The sequence below is a fragment of the Seriola aureovittata genome, chromosome 9 (assembly GCF_021018895.1).
Source record: "Seriola aureovittata isolate HTS-2021-v1 ecotype China chromosome 9, ASM2101889v1, whole genome shotgun sequence".
Classification (NCBI taxonomy): Eukaryota; Metazoa; Chordata; class Actinopteri; order Carangiformes; family Carangidae; genus Seriola; species Seriola aureovittata.
In genome coordinates, this window is record NC_079372.1 from 2,647,926 (window position 1) to 2,660,973 (window position 13,048).

At 41.3% G+C, this 13,048-nt stretch overlaps 1 protein-coding gene across 3 annotated transcripts in view; it reads left to right on the top strand.

The window, feature by feature from the left end:
- Positions 1-13,048, top strand: part of phactr3a (phosphatase and actin regulator 3a) — a 30,564-nt gene that overhangs the window by 1,188 nt on the left and 16,328 nt on the right. The gene's annotated exons all lie outside the window — the stretch shown is intronic.

Consider the following 13,048-nt stretch of genomic DNA (forward strand, 5'->3'; position numbering starts at 1 on the left):
ATGGAATAATGAATTGATCTTTCATTAATAAGAGGAGAACACCAGGGAGCAGTCATGTTCTGCACTTCTCCAATCAACTCCTGCAAATAGACTTCATGTGCTCCTTGTTGTTTGCTGTAAATCCCTCTCACTTTTGAATTATTACTATTTAACTGTATCATCGGTGAAAGTGTGGCTTGGATTTTTACGTAAGTCAGGCTATTTATGGTCATAGTGTGTGGGCTTGGAAAGAGTCATTGCTCACTCCCACACATGGTGAGTTTTACGCACATGAAGAATGCTTGACTGAATGATTCAGAAAAAAAGTGCCATTCACCTTTCAACTGTTCCCTAATGAAGCCTGCGTTTGTTTGTTTGTTTTTTTTCTTCAAATCTCACCTGTCTTCGCTCATCAACAGCCATCAGCACGTTTTTGATGGACCCTTGCTGAAATCAAACCTCCTATGGACGATTTAATTCACACATGGGTGGATGTGATAATGTCACACTGGGTCTTTGACACACCTGAATAAACAACACAGCAGCTTGGCACATCAGTGATGCTAGTGACGAGAGCTAAAGCTATCAGCCTTTAACACTGGAGTATATGCACAACAGTCTTACTGTCCTGGATGTGAATATACTGTGCAAATAAAAGACACAGTAAATACAGTTGTTGCTGCAAGGACAATGTCAGTGTCTGGTGACCCAAAGTACACAACATTCCCACCCACCACCAACCCCCCACCCCTTGTGTGGATCATCACTGCGCTAGCGTCTGGGACACCAGCCTTTGCCAAAGGATTACTTTGGCAAAGGCTGCCTTTTTCCCCCAACACAGTGGCCCTTGCAGCTGCAGAGGCTGACACTGTATTCATCCACTTACTCAACACTGGGCAGGAGACTCAATATAGACAGCAGTTACAGCTGACCATCACAGAGAATCAGAGCAATGTTTTCTCTTGAATGAAGGTGCAGCAATAATACAGCAGGAGCCCCGGAGAAGGAAGAGTCAGTATAGGTCTCAACCCGACTGTCCAGCGATCCAATGCTACTTTTTTATTAACTGCAATGAATAACATTTCAAAGTGTTCACGTTGGCTCAGACTGTATTTTCTCTTAGCGTCGCTGTAACTTTTCCTCCTGAGAGTTTGTCTTGTGGAAGCTGAATGGAAACAGCCTCCTCAAGCTGCTGATTTTACAAGCTTGTATTAAAGTTGTTTACGAACATACGTCAGCTAACAGGCGCTGCGGTGTAAAAACTTGTTTAGTTGGTTTGTTCTGACGATGACCCTTTAGATTTTCCTGCTAATAAAATGTCACTTTCACTCAAATGTCCACTTAGTCATTGCAGATTGTCGACCAAGGTAATGGTGTGGAGAGGACACCTTGAAGCTTCGCGGACAGGGAGAATGTCCAAGCAGGGCTGTCCCTGTGGCTTCACTCCATAAAGTAATTCTCCTGTCCTATAGAAAGATGCACACAGCTGGAGAAGCAGAAGTTTTAGGCAGGATGTCTGGAAAGAGTTTCATCAAACCCCCGGTAGGACATGTAGAATGGGAATGAATACACCAATGTGCTGAATATTATTTCCATCATTAATTAAGATTAAATTATTAACATTTTTAAAATGTCAGAATAGTAAAAAGTGCACATCATAGTTTCCCAGAGTTATAATGCTTGTTGTGTCTGACCTCCGCCAAGAGAAGTGGTTTGGCATTATGGCTGTTGGCAAATCACAAACCGAAGAAACAGATGATCTAAGTCGTTGTAAACAGACTTGTTTATCAACTACTGGATGAATCGATTCATCGCCCTGACATTACTGTAGGTGCAAATGACCAACTCCTCCTCCTCCTCCTGTAATAATTCACGGAGAAAATCATTTTTCACTCTCCCTCCCACTCGCTGTGCCTCCTGGGAAGTCAGAGAGCAGGGTAAATGAAAGAACAGCGTCCCTAGAGCTCACAGGAATCAGTCGTCTTGCCCACGGCGACTTCAGCATGGTGGTTCTTTGCTCACACGGCGGCTTAAACCCGAGAACAGTCGGACCTAATTTGTCCAGTTACAGAACAGTGTCTAGCCACCAGCACCCACTGATCAGTGTTTTTTAGGGCTCATCCTCCTCTGCTGGTTTTACTGATACCTGGATAATCCTCCCCGATCTGACATCAGAAGAATCTCTGAGGACTGCAGGTATAAGTTCAGTGAACAAGGAGTTATATCAAACCCTGCGAAAGCTGATAGTGAACCGTGACGATGACTCACCGCAAACCAGAGCAATGTCTTGTACATGATACCTCCCTCATGCTCAGGCCTTGATGAGTAGAAATATTAGAAATTCAGAGTCAGCAGGTCTAATTTGATGTGCCCTTCATTTAACAAGGCTTTGTTTAAAATGAAGAGGTAACAATATACACAAAATGCTTTTAGTGCCACAGGAATTCTTACAGAAGAGCAAAACAGCAAGCCAGGTGAGTCTTATCTCCAGCCTGGTGCTGACAAGACAAGAAAAACTAGAAGAATCTTTTTTGGCCACCAAGTAATGAGGCTTTCAAGTGCCCTCAACGGTGCGGAAGAGGGAGTATTTGTTGTGGCTTTTCACTGCTGCTGCTGTGGTGGATACAGCGGATGGATCATGGTGTTTATCCTTGAACCAAACTGAACTCTGCTGGATTGCAGGCTGGTTACAGCACAAAGCAGAGGCAGAGTGAAAACGTTGTGGCATTAGATCTATCTATCTATCTATCTATCTATCTATCTATCTATCTATCTATCTATCTATCTATCTATCTATCTATCTATCTATCTATCTGTCTATCTATCTATTTATCTATCAGTTTTTCTGAAGATTTCAGAGACAGGCTGGGAACTTGTTACTGTGGCTCGTACGTGTTAAGTGGATAAAACAGCGGGGAGAGCAACAGTGGCTGAGAAGTGAGAAGTTTTAAAAGTGGGAAAATAGATTCCTCTCCTACAGTCTAAGTCTGTAAATATCTCAGGATGACATCACGCTGTCTATGTTTGGCCAGGTCATCAATTTTACTAATCAGAAATACAAAAACGCAACTCTTTCAAATAAAGTAAATCGACAGGGGGAGATTTTGAATTTAAATGATCTCTCAAATGCGGTAAAATAAAGTGACAATAATGCTTGCTTCAGTTTGGACGATTCTCTTCCTGTGCTGCATTAACAGATAGAATGTAAATGAAATGTATTCTCATTAGAGCCATAAAACAATTAGCCGATCAACCGATCAATCAAAAATGAACCAGTTTGATAACTGATACATTGTTTGACTTTTCAAGCATTTTCTGGAGTGTAGGGGGAACAAAACAAGACGTGTGCAATGGGCATTTATTTTCATAGACAAAACAATCTATTTATCTGAAGAAAATTAATTCTCACTTTGAATTCTGGAGCTTCCTATTCATGCTCACTGGCCTGGTATCCATATGATGCAAGCTGGATTAACAAGTCAATTTCCATCTCCTGCATTTGGGTTTTTTTTGTTTCTGAACAGTTTTTTTTTCAGTTGTCATCGTTGCCTCACAAACACAAGAACACACGAAGCTCCATGCACACAAACAAGATTACGGTATGATGATAGACAGTGCTGATGTACTGTAGCTTGATTCGCTCTTCAGAGGAGCCACCTGCACCTACATCAAACTCAGCCTAATTAAGTCCTTATTTCCCATTTTCAGTAGCGGAGCTGTAATCCACGCCAGAGTCACGACTCATTCGTCATGGTCAGCCTTAAGGGACTGTGAGTCAGTCAAGGCCACCTGTTAGTAGCAGCCACTGGAGAGCTATTCATTTCTCTCCTCCGTGATGCACAGAGGTCCCCACAGAGGCCAAGAAGAAACTCTCAGCCATCTAGAGTCTTAGAGAAGCTTCCTGGTTGAGTAACAAAATATCTGCTCTTACCGTCATGAACATTTTTACTATTTTTTATCATCTTTTATCAGTAATTGATTTAGTTGAGACTGTGGGAAGCAAATCTCCCAAAAGCAATGACTATATGTTTTAAAGCTGAGAGTGATACATATCCGTCTATTGCTTCAAGCGCTGACTCATTCATTCAATTTATACTGTAGTTTACTGTTCTTGGTAAGGGTGGGTGATACGAATAAAAATGTTCCATTACAGTATATGTTATTGCACATCATAATAGTCATTTATAGCAGTAGGTGATTAGGATACATCTGAATCAGCGGGATGAAAAACATAATGGGCACGAGGGCGCACCGCCTGGATTGAATAGTGTGAATATGATGTGGCCTTCACGGTCATGAGATCTCTCAACCAAACAGCCGCTGTATACGGCAGATTTTGAGCTGACGTGTTAGCGTTCTCCACAAATGAGGGATCATCTGTTGGAATAATGGTGTTCATCCATCACATAGAGTTCAATAGACTTGAAGAAATCGAAATAATTCATCAAATGTCTGTTTTTTGGTTAATCCGATGAAAATCAAGGCACTTCGTAACATTGAGGCAAAATAAATAAATTCAATATCGCCGTAAAGTAGACCTGCTCACTGATTTGCACCACTGCAAATCATCCAGTGATATTAACAGAATAGTTTCCTGTGTAGAAATGTTAAATCAATACCGCTACTAGATGAGAAATCTCTTCTTCATTGGCTCATAACTCACTATTCATTCATCTATTGATTATTTTTCAATTAATTTATTGATTAATTTGTTTTAGTCTATAAAATGTCAAAAAAAAAAACCATAGAGAGAGTTTGACAAATTTGTTCTGACAAATCAACAGTCAAACATATTCCACTGTCAATGATATAAAACAAAAAAAACAGTAAATCCTCCCATTTGATGAGCTGAAACCAGTGAATATTTGGCATTTACTCAAATGACCAGTGATTGTTCCAGATATTTTTACTGTCAGTGGACTCATTTTGCCAGCTCTACTCATATATAATCGTGTCGTGTGTCCATATAAAGAAATCATGGTGGTAGGGTTGGCTAATGAACACCAAGTCATCAGCTGTGACTTGTTTCTACTCTAAATCAAATGAGTTAAGCTATGTTAGTCTAAAAATAGTTCCTCTGTCGGAAACATATTTGGATGTTGTACTAACTGTACTGTCATATTATGGATCCGCGGCCGATGGGTAGTGAATGGGGATAAGCCGCATCTAGATGCCTTGCTGAGCTCTGCTCTCTGTGGACGCCTTCACTGTCTTTCAGCCGCCCATGAAAATGGAGCACAAAAGTGACGGCAACAACAAAAGCCCTACATCATGCCTGTTCCCTGTGGATGGGGGAGCAGATTAGGAATTTGACAGTGTTTGAGCCATTTGTTGCTACGGCTGTTGTTTGCATGCGTGTTTTTTTGGGGGGGGGGTTTTTTGGCGTGTACATCCATGTCTGCATTTATTTGCAGGAGAGCTGGCAGGTCTGTGCAGACTCATGCAATGAAAAAAAAAAAAATCACAAAATCATGGTCAGAATATGCAAAACCAGACAGTCAGGCAGCTGAACAGAGAACGAAGACTAGGGCAGTCCTCAACACCTGTCAGAGACCGCAGCGTAAAGGCAGCATGTAATGGAGCTATTTAGCCTCTAAAGGCTGAGGTTAAATGGAGTTCAGAAAGTTGCATGCACAATGGTGTGAAGGGTAAAGAGCTAGGAGAGGAACCTCCTCTGGGTATCGAGTCTGTGAAACAGTGGAAACACATTTAAGAGGAAAGGGGAAGAAAATAAGCTGGAGACTGAATCAGTGAGGCAGGGAGGAGATGGAGGAGAGAGGAAGGAGAGCATGAGATGAGGGGGCAGTGGCCTTTGTTGAAAGAAAGCCAGGAAGTTGTCCTAGTTGGTAAATGGCTACAGTGAGATGATGGATTGTCTATAGGAGACCATTAACAAAGAGGCAGTGACTGTGTGGGTCTGATTTGGAAAGCCTCTGCATGAGCTCCAGTACCTGGCCAGTTTTCCAGAGATCCTGTGCAGACCTCAAAGTAATAGTTAAATCACCATATACCTCTATTTACCTTGTTCTCTTTGTTGTTTTCGTTAGTTAGGTTTTGTATGTTTCACACAGCCAGTCACACCAAAAAAACCTATGAGAAGCTGCAGAGGCTTTAAACCTGCTTGAGATGGGTGATGAGTTATCATGGGGAATATTTGGTTAAATGTATTAAGTTCAGTGAGATGTGAGCAGGTACTCTGCTGGAAACTCTTACTTGTTGGTGCATTCAATGAAATGAAAATTTGAGATTTACGTAAGATTCATGTGCTGAAAAACATTACATCCTTAAGGCATTTAGTCAGACCCGATTAAAGACAAAAGGTAAGCAATAGACTACCTTTCTGTTAATTGACTTTTCAAAAGAAATAGAAAACAGTACGATCGTGTCTCATAAAACCTTAACAATCAGCTGAAAGATGCCATAAAGCTCTGTCGAGCTGAGGGGAAACTACAGAGTCAGGTGATGATTCTGGGTAGGTTTGTTACTGCAGTTCTTTTCACACTCAAGTACATATGTGATTCATCATCGATATGAAAACAACGATTACAGCCGCTTTAAGTGAGGCTGTTAAACACAAAACAAATCATATCACACGTAAAGAAAGTGCTATTTATCTTTTTGCTCCCGCCTCTCCGGGGTCAATAAGTTTGTAACATCCACAGCAGCAACTCCCGGTGTCTGTTGCATCCTCACACCTGTTTGTGGCTGCAGTGTCCCTCTCCCCCAACAAACCTGTCAGATTCAGTCAGAGATAAATGAAGAGGGCAGAGGGGAGTCCCGGGCCCCATCACAGATAAATGCCCCTGTCTGGGACAGAGAAACATGGAGGGGACAGGCAGGAGAGAGTCACGGATTAAAGATGGAGTGAGAGAGAAAGAAAAGGGAACCTAAGGCAGGTGAAGGTTGACAGACTTTGAAAACACCACAGAGATGAGGGAAAGTGGTGTGAGGCCTTCCACTGAGTGACTGTTTGATAGGCTCTTACACTACAGTGTTATTGAATATCTCCGCCGGAGCCTCTCAGGAGATGGTAAATGAAATGCATAGCAAGATCAGATGACTGAAAGAAAACAGTCGTAAAAGGGAAATTAATCGAAGCTTTTCATTGTGTTGCTGGACTGTGACTGTGTGTGAGGTAAAAGAGTAAAAGTCCAATACAGCAAGATTTAAAGCCTGAGCTGGATTTTGACACCAGGGCATTAGTACAAATACATACAGCTTAACACAAAATGCAAAATTAGAAACACAATAAAAATGCCATTAAAAAAAAACTAATGAAAGGGATCTGATCATGACTTAAAAACTCTTTCAGCTTGCACCAATATCCCATCTGCTGTCCGTTTTGAGTCCCACATATTGATCCTCCAAGCTATCTGTCCAAAGGAGTAATAAATTCCAGTGTCAGACACCTATGAATCATCAGTTTGCACCATCACTGACTGTTGTGCCGCCACATAACCGCAATCTTTACATTTATCAAAAGTGAAGCACAACACCACACAGAGTTCTGTCTAGAGGACTATATAGTGTGTCAGATACCACAGTACTTTGATCAGCCTCTTTTCATGTGGCAGCTGTCTGAATGTACCTTTTTATTCCCGCCTGTCTGAAAACTGCATGATGGTTAGTGATTATTAAATGTATACTACCTATATGTTGCTATGTGGGATGATTTAACTTCGCTATAGAGTAAAATATTCCTGTACGACCAACAGTCCAAAACACCCAAATATTCACTTTGCTGTCACACAAAGACAAAATCCACAGCAGTAGAAATAGTACAATTTAGAAGTCTTCTTATAATTTTGATTTTGAGCGCACTATACTGGATAATTTTACAATAATAACTCAAACACTGGAATAAAATAGTGAAATGCAGTATAATGCACTAGAGTGCAAATAGGGAGTGACTTTGGACTTGAGACTTTGTTGTATTATAGCAGAGTGAATCTCAGCACCATGGACAGCACCGGCCTTTGCATTGCAGCAGGCTGCTGAACCGAGCAGAGCCGTGTTCTGTGTGCTGATAAGCCTGTCCTGGATCCCTGAGGCCTCGACTCAAGCGGGCTCTTGATCTGCTGGGAAAGAGGCCCAGCAATTTTTTTTTTTTTTTTTGTACTGATGACACATTAATGAGGAAAGCACACTGTGCAGATTCAGGCACAAATTCCATTTAATTTAATTTAATCATCCCATACATCCATGTAAGCCAAAAGTTCCAATCCAATCCCATTAAAACTGCTATTAGAACTGTGGCCAAGCTTGTCGTACAGAGCCTGTGGTCGTTATTGATGAGCAAGTGGCTTCTAGCAACTTCTTCATCAACACTGATTCATCATATGGTCCAAACCTGACTACGAGATCATGTCTTTTTCACCATTGCAGCATCCCTCTGACACAGCACAACTGCAGCTTGTGTGGTCTCACAAAGTGAATGTGTTTAAGTAACTGGGCAAAATCTTTTGTAGACACTTTTCCTGTCTGCCATCAGACCCACACAGCTCTCATGACGGATTTCACTGTAGGAGTGACTCATCTCTGCCCCAATCAGACCAAAGCAATTTTCAAAACAGCTGTTTACATCATTTCAGGCAAGATGTACAGAAACTAACTCATCATATTCTGGAGCTACTTGGTGTTTTAATTCAGTTATCTTGTAAATCTTGTCATAGGTGTAGCTGTTGTCATGACTGTAGTAATATCATTAATACACTCCATCTTTCTATTGAACCAACAGGCAGTGTATTTGTTTGACCCCATGTTCTTAGTATATCTTCCATGATACACATGACATGGCTATTGACATGGTTATTATATGGTATAATGACAAATACGACCATGCATGTAACGTCTGGCCTGTTTAAGTATATCCATAAATCCGTGACAAATGAGGTTTCTGGACAGTTAGTGCACTGACTCGTGTCTGCACAGTCTGGCGTCACAAAATGAGCTGTTGGCCACTGTTCATCCTGGCCCTGCATGATCCATTTGAGGTCCAGCACATGGGATAAATAAAGCTTTTCGGACAATAACATGGTGAAAAATGTCATGCTGCTTTTAACTGAGTTTGTGTGTTTCTCTTGCGGAGTAGCAGCTTTTCACACACTACTGTACAGTACGGCTCCCTGCTCTAGTTCCAGCTACTGCTCAGGCTGTTACATCAAGTTGTTTTTAATAGGCCCAAACGGTCCTACGCTTGCATTGCTGCACACTTGAGGGAATCCAAAAGTGAGCGGCATCCTTGCTGTGGGAACTTGTTTGGAGATTACAGTGCTAACAGTGGTGATTTGTACTCTTCCTCTGTGCACATCCCACTGTCTTTCCTGCCTGGAGACCACGATGTGCTCTCCTCCCTGCAGAGGGAATGGGAGCTAGGTGGAACTGAGCTATCAGCTTCTGTATCAAGTGTAGACACTAAAACATGTACACAAGCACTCATGCACTGACACACATTGTTGGTGCAGTGAGTATTTGTCTCACACTCTCTCCCTCCCTCTCTCATGCACACACTCAGTATGCTTTATATAAATTTTTCACGCTTTGACCTAAATCAGTGGAAATAACAGGAATAAATTACACACCATTGCTCACCCACCTGACTCCACTACTGGAGTCTCTGACTGGCCTCGTTGACTTACAACGCCCACGCCCAATTGCAGACCCATGGCTAACTCACCTGTGCATAAACCATGAGAGTGACTGCTCACATTTAAATTTGCTAATGTCTTGAGCAATTAAAAATGATTGAGTGAATAGGAGTTCATAATGTTCAAAGACGGATTTAAAACTGTTGATAGACACACAGGCTGCAGCAGGATTAAAGCTATGACCTTTCTGTTCCTGGGAAAGTCTTTCTAAACACAAGGCTGTCTGCCACTTTTTAGTCAGCAGCATCTCACAGTGTAATTTTATAATTAAGCTATCTCTGTCAAGCGCTGAATCTTTTGCAAGCAGCACTTTTGAATATATGAAAGGAGCTGAATTAGTCAATATGAATCTTGCAGTTTGCTAGATTAATGTGATAGACAGCAGGAACAGCCCAAGATATGAAGGGTGAACCAAGACTTCCATTACTTGATTGGAGGGAGCTTTTTAATGGAATAAGAGATTCTTATAATGGGAACGTAGCCCAAAACCTAACTGTATGAACTGGAGGTCTTCCTGGACACGGTCTTCCTCTGGTTGCTGTTGGGAGAGCAGGTTGGAATGACATTTGCGAAGGCTCACCCCATTGTGTAGGTGACAGGAAAAGCACTTTTAGCAGGGACATTTTTGGCTCCCTGGGTGGATGTGCTGGCTGCAGGGAGGGTTTCACAGTTGGTCGAAGATAGCCCATCTTTTTTCGGTTGAGATGCAGAGGCGTGTCTGTGTCTAAATGTGTCATGTATGTATGTGCTTGTGCATGTGTGTGTCTCCGAATTATTATAATCCATATTTTGAGTAGTTCTGGATAAGCGGTTGTAGCTATTTTTAATAATAGTGGTCAATAACAACCATATGAAAACATTTAAAGAGCACAAACCTCAGTTTTTAAACCTTCTGCTCGTCAGTCCTACTACACTTATAAGACATTTTATATTGAAGGCCTTGTTTCTTCACCCAGCAAACAAAAACTACTTACAAAAAAAAGCAGATACTTTACATACTTGAGTGTCCTGAACATTTCTATCAACATCTGACATACTTCTCAGATCTTTTTTCTTTTTTTTTCTTTTTTTTAAAGAATGGTCTATGGATCCGAGGATGAGATATCCTGACGATCAGTCCCTATGATTCAAGCTGCAAGAAAAATTCACCATGTAGTTTGTATGGCTGTCTGTTAAAGGTTTTTCCTAAGTGAAACCATATAACCCCGATGATGTCACAAGGGAAACATTTTTACAGACTTGACAAAGTTCTGACAAAAAGTTTAGTTCTGACAAAACAGTCATGAAGACCTAGCAATCACCACTTAAGCTTAATCAGTTTGTAGTCGCCGCTACATCTACCTGTCCGCCAAGTTTCATGAAAATTTCTAAACTCTCAAGTGAAAACAGAGAAACTGGGAATGAACCAGATCCATACAGTCCTCCTTGTTGATTCTGCAGCAAAGGCTTCCACGTGAAGCCACCCACTAGTCCTCATTCTCAACACCAACATATGGTAACAAACAAGGGCCCCAGGCACTTCCTATTGGCTGCTGGCCTCACTGACATCATTTCACTCTCTTGATGCCAGTAGCCCACACGCTGGAGTTTCACACTTGGGCTGTAATCACTTTGATGATCTGGAGGCTTGACCTTTGCAGACTCATGTAGCCTTACACCCTGATATCCTGTCTTCTGAGAAATGGGTTTCTTTCCCAAACAAATTACAGAACACAACATCCATGTGAGGATGAGTCATTTTAACACATTTACCAAAGGAACACAGATATTTTTTGTATGTTTAGGCCAGAACCTATTTATTAGAGCTAATATGGAGCACTCAGTGGGTATACAATGTGTTTTTTCTCCTTCAGTATTAATAATTTAATTCAGCATAGATTGTAAATGAGAATGTTGTACTCCAGATTGGGCTTTCATTCATATGAAAAAGAAAATCACAAACCTCAGTGCCTACAGTGATGCTTTGGTCATCTACCCAATGAATTTACAGTTTCATAATTGTCCAAAATACATTTTTAAAGAAACTCTCCTGAATAGAAAAAACTATTATTTTCTCATCAGTAATTTTATTATTGTATGTACAGTATATATATTGTCATTTTGATCATATATTATTGTTGAAAGTGTCATTAATCTGTAGCTGTCCGCTACCATTCTTGATCTCAGCATTTCCTTCGCTTTCATACTCTTTTCTTTTTACATTGCTTTAGCTCTTCTGCTGCTCACTCTCTCCATGCGAGTTGCTATAGCTGGGTGCCCTAACTGTGGCCGGGCCCCTGAGGCAATGGGGCTACAGACAGATGGCAGCACAGTTGTAAAGCCAGGGGGGCAAAGAGAGGAGGATAGCTGGCGTGGCAGCCGGTAAGGAGGTGGTCCATTCAAGGGCACATTGTCAGTTGCCTGGGTGGAAGGAGCAGGGGGCTGGAGCGAGGAACCAAGGCTCTCTGGGGCCTGCAGAGTTGATGGAAGTTAAGGGTCGGTTTGATGTTATTTATATCTATGATGAGGGCACTGAAGCACGCATACAGTATTTAGAAGGAAGGCTGCACAATGATGTATATTTTTCTTATTAGCCATAGGTTTGTTGTAGAGGTGCTTGCAACAGATACAGTAGTAGGAGTGTAACATTTAGTTTAGCGTATTAGCATGCTAAGATGCTAACATTTGCTAATCAGCCCTATGTACAAAGTACAGGTGAGGCTGGTGGAAATTACTCAAAGTACCAGATAAATGGTGCTAGAGGGACCGTTCATTTCTCCACCAAATGCCATGGCAAACCATAGTTGTCAAGATATTTCACTCAAAAACTAAAATGTCAGCCTTACGGTGGCACTAGTGGAAAAATCCACAGATTACCAGAGTTAGTAGGATTCATCATCTGAGTACTGTGATTTTTTTCTACAAAAGTTCTTGGCAAGACATGTAATATTTGAGAAATTCCAGTCTAAAGTGGTTGATTGAATGACCAACAGACAGCCTGACATTGCTTTCCTCAAAGCCACACAAGCGTGGCTGAAAAATGAAACTGTACTATAAATGATTAGGACAGCATCTTTCAAATGTCTGACTCAGCTAATGGGTGGACAAAAATAGCACTTCATTATCCAAGAAAGTGAACCTGACTGTATCATTTTAAGCTGTAAACGTTGCACTGTGACTTGAAGGATGAATAGTATTTTCAGACTTACTGGACAACCCTCCAAGGCCTTCAGCAGTGATGTTCCAGAGAGCTGAGTGCTGATTGTGTTTGAGAGGTTTAAACACCTGCTTGTGAAATGAGATGTTACACGATAAATACTTGATGTTCAATGTACTTGTAATGCAGCCAAATGATGCAAACAGTTGACATCATTTTTGTCCCAGTGAGCGACTAGATTATCAGGGGAGTGGTGTTTTATTCTGATTTATCTTTTAATACTATA